The 11,558-nt window shown below is 35.4% G+C and overlaps 1 pseudogene; it reads left to right on the forward strand.

The window, feature by feature from the left end:
• The first annotated feature begins 366 nt into the window (after positions 1-366).
• On the forward strand, positions 367-4,868 carry LOC143669593 (caprin-1 pseudogene; annotated as a pseudogene).
• The last annotated feature ends 6,690 nt before the right edge of the window (positions 4,869-11,558 follow it).

The raw sequence follows: 11,558 nt of genomic DNA on the forward strand, positions 1-11,558 counted from the left end.
ATGAGTTTTCTTACTGTTCAGGAAAAGAGACTGTTACAAATAATTTATTTCACCTTCTATAAATAAGGTGCAAAAATAGTTTGCCCTATTACATAGGAAGTGTTCAGAAAATACTGCAGGAGTTAAAAAAGATTTCTTATCCTGTCTGTTTAAATTTGTATAAGTAAAATAAAATTATTTGCATATTTAGAGATTGGATAAAATTCAAAAAGAAGAAAAGCAAAAATACCTACATGGACCCTAACAGCAGGAAGCATATAGAATGAACAACTCAGCACCCTTTCCTTGCACTCTCTTCCTGGCCTGAGCCAACAGTCCCTCCCTTCCCAATTTTTTCTATTTTTATGTATATAATCAATGGCTAGAATGTTAGGTGAGACCCCTTTCCCCATTATGTGACTAACCATTAAAGTAGATTCCCTCACAGCCATTCCATACCCCCACCCTCTGGTAGCTGCATCCTTCTCCCAGCAGTTACAGCCCTACATGATCATAGTTGCCTTAAATTTTCCCTCTGCCTAGACCCCCAAGTATAAAGATCCTCTAATTGTTCTCTGTGTGCTGAATTCTGACTTCACAACCCCACCATGTTGGAGCTTGAATATATTCTGTCACTTCTAGTTAGTTTGTCTCTGAGCCTTCTTTAAATCTAACAATATGAATGAATGATCTGGATAAGACTAAGGTATATCAGAATACTATTTTTAAGTCTTTTTAAACATTGTAGGTACATAAAGATCATGTTAATATGACAATATGCAATGGGGTAGATGATTGTAAAAACTGTTGCTTTAAAACTATTAATTGCATGTTAGGTTTTAGCCATTAAGCTCAAGCTTTTCATGATGCATCTGACAATCTTAGGAAAGATTGCCTCAAGGAATAATTCAGACTCCACACTGATGGACTGCCTTAGAAACCTGACTTTCTTCTGGACTTTGAACAAGTCAGTCTTTCTCTAGTTTAGAAAACAGACTCATAGCTTACTACTGAAAACTTTAGATATCAATTAGACCTAGAAGGCAAATACTGACTATTTTTTTCACTGTTCTTTTTAAATAGAGGAAAATTGGACAAGATTTTAAAAGTTGTTTTTAGGTACATGAACAAGAAGTGAAGCAATGTGAATTAACTGTGCATCATCTTTCAATATCCAAGTCCTTTTGAACTTTTGAAACTTTTTGAGTTGTAGAAACTCTATGGGGCTACTTTCTTCTCATCCTAGAAACTAATGTGATTCAGATCATATTTTTAATTGTTGGGACAAATTGCAAGACGGAGAGATAATTTTAAATGATCATTCATGTTGAAAATGTTTGAAATGGAGAATTCATTGATACTTGAAATAAAGAATAAAATAATTGCTACATAAGACCCTTTAAAATTTTGGCTTTCAGTTCTTAATTAAAACAGCTCTCATAAAAAAGATTGGATATCAAAAAGCAAAACCATCATAACATAGATGCAGTAATATTTTAACAAAATATTAACTGGTGGAATTCAACAATATATAAAAAGAGTAAAACATCATGAAGAAGGTGGGTTTATCTTAGGAATGCAAGTTATTAAAAAAACAATGTAATTTTCTATAATAATATAAATAAACAAATGTGATACACATAGAGAAGAAAAAATTCAACAAATTTTCAGATATAAGAATAATTTTGAAAGCTAGGCATAGAAAAGATTTTCCACAATCTGATAAGGTCAATAAACACTAACTATATAAGAAAATATGGCATATCTAAAAATATACAGGTAACATATTAATGGGGAAATGTTTAACACTTCCTTGTTAGACTGCAAATAAGGCAAGGATGACCATCTTACCATTTCTATTTCGCATTAGAGTAGAATTCTTAGCCAGTACAATAGGCATGAAAATGATTGGAAAGGATGAAGTAAAATTTTAATTATTCATATTTGTGTACATAGAAAACACAATAGCATCTATAAATCTATGTATAATTAAAATAATGTAATAAGTAAACCTAGCAATATTATGGAGCCAAAGCCTATATAAAATTCAATGGTTTTTCTATATATTAGTACTAACAATTGAAAATTAAATAAAAATAACATTTATAATAGCATGAAAAAATATCAAATAGGTGGTATTATATCTAAAAATAGTTGTACAAAACTTCTATACTGAAAAAAAAGACTGGTCAGAGAAATTAAAGAAGACCTAATAAAGATACCATCAATATTTTTAAATGTTCACTTTCCAAAACTTCTCTCTAAATTCAGCAGACTCAATAAATATCCCAGAAGTTTTTTTTAAGAAATTGAAATTTTTTTCACATTTATAGGGACATACAAAAAGCCTTGAACAGCTAAAATGATCTTGAAAAAGAATTTGGTGTATTAACATCATCTGACTTTAAGACTTACTATAGAGCCATGATAATCAAGACAATATTGCATGATGTAGGCATAGACATAAAAATAAAGAGAAGGAATATACAGTCCAGAAAAAACCCATACTTATGTGTTCAACTGATCTTCAACAAATATCCCAAGATAGATCAATGTGAAAAAAATGGTTTCTGCAGTAATTAGATAACTGAATGGGAAAGAAAGAACCTCAATCTTTTCCTCACACTGTACACAAAATGAACTGAAAATTATAAGCAAAAATTATAAACTTCCTAGAAGAAAGCACAAGATAAAAGTCTTTTAATTCTCTGGCTTTGACAAAGAATTCTTAGGACACAGCAAACACTAACTAGAAAAGAAAACATGATGCCATTGTCTGGCCCCTATATCTCCTGATCCACTGCTCTTGTCTTTCTCTGGCTTTTCCCACTTTCCCCTCATGGTCTAAAGATCCTTACTTACAGTGGTTGTCACAGCAAGTCATCAGGCCACTGCCCCATCAGGATTATCTGGGAGTGAGGCAGGGCCCAGGCAGCTGCATTGGCATCTCAGCAGCCTACAACCAGCACCAGCACTGTCCAGCGGAGCCCGTGAAGCAGATTCTCTGGGTGATCAAAAAGAAACTTCAGAAACTTGAGAAGAAAAAGGGCAATCTTGATCATTACCAGGATAAAATGAACAAAAGGAAAGTCTTAATCAAGATCGGCTGAATACAGTGTCTATCTGTCAGGAAATCACAAAGCACTTGGAGTTTGCAAAAGATTTACAGAGAGTTTCATGTTGTTAAGTAAACATATTTTCTGAATATGTTGTAAAGAAGAGCACATATTGTAAAGAATATGTCAATAGAATATTAAAGAAGACAGCATATTGGGAGTGAATAAACTGAACAGAAATGTTTAAAAAGTATACTTGATTTGCAATACGTTTTGGACAAATTGGGAGTTGAGGTGTGAACCTACCTGAAATAAAGTTTGAATGGAGTTCCAATACTGTCTGAAGAGGAATTGTTATTGCTGAATGGATTTTATGTTAGTGGTCCCTGAATGAGCCATGAACTTGAGAGTGGATGAGCAATATAAACCTATCTCCATTCATTTGTGGGGCTTTCTGGAAGGGAAGGAAAAATCTGTATATGGAGCTTCCTATAAAGCTCTTAAGAAAACTGTTGTGCATGTTTTCCATTCAAACTTCTTTGACAGTACCCAGATTCATTTAAATGGGCTGTTTGGGGAAAGGGACACAGCTTCAGCACCAAGAGTTAAAGATCAGGTACCTGAAGCTGAAGCTCAGCCAGCAGAAGAATACACTGAACAAAGTCAATTTGGATCAACTCAGCATATGAATCGACAATTTATGGCAGAAACAAAGTTCAGCATCAGTGAAAAGGGGCAGATGGATGAGTGGACAATTGAAACAGTTCAAGTGGTAAATTACCTCCAGCAGAAACCACAGGCTGCATCTCCTTCAATACCAAAGTCCTTCTCTTTGACTCCAATGGCTCAGGCATTTACCCTTGTGAGAAGATAGTGAGTACAGGACCTTTAAGGTACAACTACAGGGGTCCTATAATTTCATACAAGATTTAATCATGGATTCCCCACAGGCACCTCATCCTGCCATGAATCCAATACAAGATATGGATATGTCCCAGCTGGTTTTCCCTTCCATTCATTCTGAATCTACAATTGTTCAACCTAATCAAGTTTCTGTACAACCAGAAGCTACACAGGTTCCTTTGGTTTCCTCCATAAGAAAGGGATACATAGCATGCCAGCCCTTGTATCAGCCTTCTCATGCTACATGGCAACAACTGCAAAAGGAACCAATTGACCATATTAAAGCAACAATCTCTTTAAATACAGGTCAGTCTAGAGTATAATCATCCATTCCAGTTGCTTCTCAGCCTTAGGTGTTCCAAGCTGGGAAGCAAACCTTTATATAGCAATGAAATCAATATAAATGCAGCTCCATTCCAATCTAAGCAAATGATGTTCAATATGAATGTTCCAGTTTCTCCTGTTAATGAACCAAAAACTTGAAAGCAGCAAAATCATTATCAGACTAGTTATAACCAGAGCTTTGCCAGTCAGTCCCACCAAATAAAACAAACTGAACTTCAGCAAGAATAGCTTCAAACAGTGATTGGCACTTACCATCATTCCCAGCATTGCTCCTATCAAATGAATGGTAATCACCAGCAGCCTCTCCAGCAGAACCCTGGATTTCCACATAGCAGTCATCCCTGTTAAACCACCCATGGCATGTCTTGTGGAGGCCCCCATGAAGCTAGAGGCTTGATGAATAGACATCAGCACTCTGCTAGTGGATTCAGAGAGAAAATTGATGGTTACCATCCTTCATGGATTAGCACTCCAAATACTGGTTAAACACAGTCTGATTTCAGTGTTCCCCAGGACTATTCTGGCTATTACTGGAATGGATATCTGCAGAATTTCTATCATTCAAATAAAAACCATTTCTGGTGAACCTGTTATACATGCAAGTACTTTAAATAGTTTTAGTGGAGTTTAACTTCTGAATTGAAATTTTTTTCCTTCAACAGGCAATGCTTTTATTATTCATTTATCTCCACCTACAGAATATGGATGAATTAAGAGAGCTTCATGAACTTTTTACTTACAAATGCTGCACAATTTATAATCCAATAGCAGAGAATATTTTGTAAGTTCCTTTAAATCTACCTACTTATGTGTGGAGTTTTCTTCCATACTTTTAACAAAAAATAGTAGCCATATTATTTATTCAGAATAAATATACAAATGGAATCCCCTTGCATTTCATTTGTCTTTAAAGAAAGCCTTTATATTACAAATTGTTGCAAACATGCAGAAATACAGAAAATTGTTTGGTGAACCTTATATTACTATATCTAGATTTAGCAAATATTTTGCCACATTTTATTTATCTTTGAAAAAATAAAATAGTGTTATTATATTTCACACCCTGTTTTACTTTGATAAGCCAGCTGGGACACAATACACCAGAAATGAAATGTTTTTTAAAAGTGGATTTGTATTTAGTTGCAAATTTGTGAATTTAGGAAGGCACATTGTGATGTCTGCTGGAGTTACCTCCAAGCTTCTGAGTTCCACAGGCTTAACCAGGGTGAATCCACATCTCCAAACATCTGGATCTAAGCTACTGAGCTCTTAACTACTTGTGATAATTGGTGCTGAGCTCCTTGGAGCTGTGCTGGGCTGTTTCTCTCTCTTCACTTCTCCTGTTAAGGCTCACTCATTGCAGGAAGCATGCCCCTTAGCTGACTGCAGATATGATCAGCCATACTTGAAATCCACAAGATGATGATTTAAGTCCACAGAAACAAAAGAACTGGACACCATTACATAGCAAATTGACACCTGAACCTAACTACTACACTTGCAAATACTTTAGCATGCATTCCTAAAACATCTTATATAACCACTAAACTATTTTCATACTCAGCAAAATCAGCAATAATTTCTGAGTCATCTAATAGTTGAACCATATTTGAATATACCCCATTAATCCCCAAAATGTATTTCTGAAGTTAGTTGTTCAAAACTACATTTCATGCAAGGCCCCACTGACAATTTCATTTCTAATTTCTAGTCGTTTTAAAACCTAGAATATTCCATAGCATCATGACCACATTTAAAATAAGTACTTTGTACTTAAAGTAAAGCTTGCATTGTTATCCCATAAAATTTCCCTGGTAATTTAAAGAATGATTCAAGAATACAACCAAGCAACTCAACACATATATCATCATCTCAAAATAAATCATATTTTTATTTTAACATCTAAATCTTCCAAAATCTTGTTCTTATGGGTGGAGATGGGACTTAAGAAAAATACCATGAAACTGGCATACGTGTAGACTGATTTTATCTCCTTCTATTTTGTTATTAAAGTCCTGATTATAGGAAAGACACTACCTTGACTTTGGAGGCCCTCAACCCAGAAGAGACACCATAATTTCCATTTTGGTCAGGAGGAACACAATCTCAATATGACTTGCAGGAAGACTGACTTGGAATAGCTTTACCTGCCCCCAAAGAGTTAAATTGTGAAATAGCAGTGCTTTCCCTTTTAGGAGGCCTATCTTACCATAGGGATAAGAGAAAACATTTTAAGTCAATAATGTCTACAACAAATCAAATCTGGTTGAAGCAATCCATTGGATTCCAAGTTGTGAGTCCCACCTCCTATAAGTTTCATGTATCTTACAATGCTCAATGACTAAAAATACATGAATTTCACAGTTCTCAGATTCTAAGCTTGAAAATGATCTCTTCTCTCAGGTGATTAATTTTTTTCAAACAATATTATATAAATTAATTTAATTGCATTAAGATTCTCTAATATTCAACAAGAAAGGGACAAATATTAAATAAAGTGGTAAGAATGCTGTTAGAGAGATTTTTATATAATGCACCCAAGAAAGTCTTCCATGAATGGAAGGAAGAATTCTTAAAACATCTGATGTACTCAATCAATTTTTGAATTAACCAGGTCATGCACCCATCACAAAACTTGTCACAAGGGTCTGGTAAAGGATGTGGCTTTCTTACCAGGCCTGGATCACAGGTCCACCATGAAGCCAGAGGTGGGTCAATGTCATTCAAACCTAATGCTGATAGTGGTTGTCAGGGTCAGGTTCATGTATCAACATGGCCAAGGGGTGGTACCTGCTTGTCTGGTTGGACAAGTGGTGGTCTGTCTGTTGCAATGAGGACATTTCATAGAATTAAATCCTGATCATGTCAGCTGCATTCACAGCTGATTCCATTTGTAATCAGTGAAGGGGAGTGCCTTCTGCAATGAGTGATACTTAATCTAATCACTTGAAGCCTTTTAAGGAGGATTCAGAAGAGATGGGCTTTTTCTCCTGCTTTGGCTGGTGAGCCACTCCTGTGAAGTTCATCCAGACCCTCCATTGGAATCTTTAGCTTCACAGCTGGCCCTGTGGATTTGGGACTCTGCATTCCCATGGAATGCACTTTTATAAATTTTATATTTGTGAGTGTTCCTTGCTGATTCTGTTTCTCTAGAAAACCCTAACTAGTACAGTGCCAAACAGAGCATTACCCATAGAAAACCAGAGAACAGCTATAGGCATAAGGGTCTTGGAGCCTGGCTAGGCAAAATCAAAAGATTACCATCCACAGAGGCAGGCTTAAGTGTAAACTGAGCTGCAAAAACATAAAGAAGAGGTTTTTATTGATTTGTGTCTCCTTTTTCCATCTGAATGTTTGAATCTGTATTAATTTTAGGTTAGTGGACTCTACCCTTCTCCCATCAGTGCCCTTGTCTCATAGCATGGTGGTTATATCATGTTAGTTGGACTATTAGGCAAATTTTCCTAATGTATCACCTCTTCCAGGGAGAAAAATATGATCATCAACTAAATACATTTTATGAGATCTTAAGGGATAACCTTTATGGAAAGAGTTTTTGGTTCTAATCCCTGAAAATGTATTATAGTCAGCCATCAAGGCTGTTCAGTCTAGGCTTATTGGGAGAAATCAGGTTTTTCTAGATTTGTTTATTCTAAATATCAGGAGGTAACATAAGAAGCAGCCATCTGACTTCTCAGAAGATAAAGGAAACAAAGACAAGGAGTTTTCAAATCCCTCACAGACCTGCATTTCTAGCAAAAGGATCCCTCTCAGGGGTTTCCTACTCCATGAGTCTGCTTGGCCCTTGCCCTCCCCTCCCCTCCTACAAACATCTCATAAGAATCATAAAATCTCTGTAAATGTATGTATAAGACAATGCCAAGTTTCCTCAGGTCCTCCCAGAGCCACCTATCAGAGCCTTTCAGTGAAGACTGCTGTGTGCTGAAATACATATGGCAAATAATAAAAAGGAAAATAAGTAACATTTTCAAGCATATATTTATGCAAAATATTTGTGAAAGTAAGGTTTTACATTTTGAAGATCCTGTTAATGCATCACCATGACATTAGTGTTGTAAGAAACAAATCCATTAGGTGGTAACCATCACTATTTAATAGACCACTCCATTGTCAGCAATTGCACTAACAAAATCAGGACATAGCCCAGTCTGCTTGAAGAAGACATAAACACCAAAATTTTGCAAATGTTCCCCTGTACATTCAGGGCTTGCTCACAAAACTTCTATTGCATAACTGAAGAAGAAATATTAAGTGAACATCCAATATGCAGATACTTCCAGAGCCTAGCCAATGCCTGCATGGTGCCAGCACAGCACATGCCAAGTTGGCCTTTGTTTTCCATAAAGGTGTCCACATTTTGCTCAGAAAGTCTCTGCTCAAAGGCCTTGAGTTTCAGATTATTTATGATTCTAAAACACATGATCTGGATCACATAGGCCAGAGTATGATTCTTTTCCATATCAAAACTTTATTAAACAAAAATCATTAAAAATATATCTCATCTATTACTTCAATATGAAAAGCAAACTGGTTTCCAAACACCTATTTTATTAATGTTTAATGGTCTGTAATTGTAAAATATAACAGCAAAAAACCAATAAATGTCTAAGAACATTTTAACATGTCTGTACAGAACAAATTTTAGTTTGGTATGTGTTACAGTTCTTCGATTTTTTGTTTTTTTCTTCTAGCTGCCCAAGACATTGGAAACCAAAAGAGAGATGAATATAATGATTCAGCAGTCATGCTCATTTGTTAAATCTTGTCTGTTATCCTCCTCCTTCTCTTTAAGAAATAAACATACTCAAAACCAATAAATTTCAAAGTATACCACAACAATTAGTGTTAGAATAGATTTCAGAGTTCAATATGTATCACAATTCCACAATTTGAGGTTTTTATTTCTAACTGCTCTAAGGTCCTGGAGAACTAAAAGGAATGTCAATATAATGACTCAGCACTCATTGAATGAGTATGGTTTTTTAAAAAACTTTTCATTGTAAAATATAGCATATATACAAAATAGCAACAAATTTCCAATTACATTTTTAGAAGTAGTTTTAGAAACATATTTTAAACTTCAATATGGGTTACAGTTCCACTATTTTTTTCAGTTATTCTCTAGCTGCTCCAAACACTGGAGACCAGCAGGAACATCAATTTAATGATTCAGCAGTCATGCTCATTTTTTAAAACCCTATCTTCATCAATTTGTTTCAGCAGTCATGCTTATTTGTTAAATGTTATCTTTGTTAAACTCCTCGTTAAATAACAAAATACATAAGCAATAAATTTCAAAGTACATCCCAGCAGTTAGTTGTAGGACAGGTTTCAGATCTTGGTATTTGTTACAATTCCAAAATTTTTTATTTTATTTCTAGATGCTCTAAGTTACTGGAGGCTAAAAAATATCAGTATAATTATTTATCATTCATACTCATTTGTCAAACTTGACCTTCTCATATAACCCCACCATCACCTTTAATCTTTCTCCCAATATTTATGGGAATTTGGACTATGACCATTCTAAATTTTTCTTATTGGAAGGTGCTGTTGACAATATGCAATAGGGGAAGGAATCTGTTGATGTTCTGGAAAGGCTGGTCCCTCTGCACTTCAAGACCTCCTTGGTCCATGGACCAATCAGAAGGCTGTACATTTCTTGTAAGTCACTCTACTGCATGGAACCTTTGTAGTCTCTTATATAATGCTCTGGGTATTTTTTAGGTTTGGCAGGAATGGTTTTGATTGGGGTTTGACAAGTTATGCACAGTAGCAACCTTTAAGTGAAACTTGCATAAGAGTGACCTACAGAGTAGCCTCTCAACTCTATTTGAACTCTCTGAGCTACACAGTTCCTTATTTGTTACAAATTTTGCCCCCATTTTGGTCAGGAAGGCATTGCTGGTCCCACAGTTCAGGGCCAGGTCCATCCCTGGGAACCATTTCCCACACTGCCAGGGAAACTTCCATTCCTCAATGTCATTTCCCATGTAGTTGAAGGCAATTGTTTCTCTTGTAGAATAGGGCTTAGAGAGAGAGAGGCCACATGTAAGCAAGAAAGGAGGTACTCTGGATGTGACATTTAGGCATACATATAGGTAATCTGAGACCTTCTGCCACACAAGCAAGTTTCACAAGATCAAACCTCAAGATCAAGGGCTTGGCCCATTGGTTTGATTGTCCCTAATTTTTGACACAGTACCCAGGGTCTCCACAGTGGCAAATTTGAACAATTACATATTTTTAATCCCATCCCTCAAGGGACCCTGCAATTTCCTTTTGATTAATATATTCTGGGATGTATCTAAGCATCACACCAAGCTATACAGGATCAAAGGCTCTCATTGAACCAGACCATGCACTACAGAAAATTATGATTTAAAAACTGCTTACTTACCAAAATACACTAAGAGAAAGCTTCAAATCTCTTTTCTTTTTTAAAGTGTCTGCTGTATTTGTCATCACACCAAAATACATTACTATAAAATCAATTCCTGAATCTACCACTTTATCCTTTAGTTTTTATTTTTCAGTGTGTATAAATGCCTGTCAATTTCAATTTCCTAAAAAGTACTGACTATTAAGTCATTCATATAACCTCATACAGTTTCTGGAATCCTTTAATCACTTTTTCCAACACATTAATGCTGTATTTATCAACTACAACATGCCACCAATTCATATTGCAACTTCAGTAAAATGTAAAATAAACATGAGTCTTAGAATGTGTGAAAACATGCAATAAATTATTTCAAGTTTTGAAATAAGTACCAAACAATATGAAAAGAGTAACAACTTCATATTTTTTAAAAATCAGAACATTAAAGCAGATTTGCCCATTCTATTGCCATTTTATCACTTTGTTGAGGAAGACTCTAACTGTAAGCACTAAGAGTTTACTACCATGTAAAAATATTGGAAAACATCAGAAAAATATATATTTCAATGGAATAAAATGTTTTCATTATGCTCTAAAATCTGGAAATGATTAATACATTCAAAAGAAAGACAATCTAAGTTAATGTAAGTTACTGGGGTAGTTAGAGTCAGTTGTCAGCTTGGTCAGATGAAGGCACCTAGTTCTGTTGCTGTGGACATGAGCCAATGGTATGTGAACCTCATCTGTTGCTGCATCATCTGCAGTTGGCTAGGAGGCATGCCTGCTGCAATGAATGGGGCTTGTCTTAATTGGCTGGTACTTAAATGAGAGAGCACAATGTAGCACAGTCCAAGCAGCTCAGCATATCTCAT

This window comes from Tamandua tetradactyla, chromosome 26 (assembly GCF_023851605.1).
Source record: "Tamandua tetradactyla isolate mTamTet1 chromosome 26, mTamTet1.pri, whole genome shotgun sequence".
Lineage (NCBI taxonomy): Eukaryota > Metazoa > Chordata > Mammalia > Pilosa > Myrmecophagidae > Tamandua > Tamandua tetradactyla.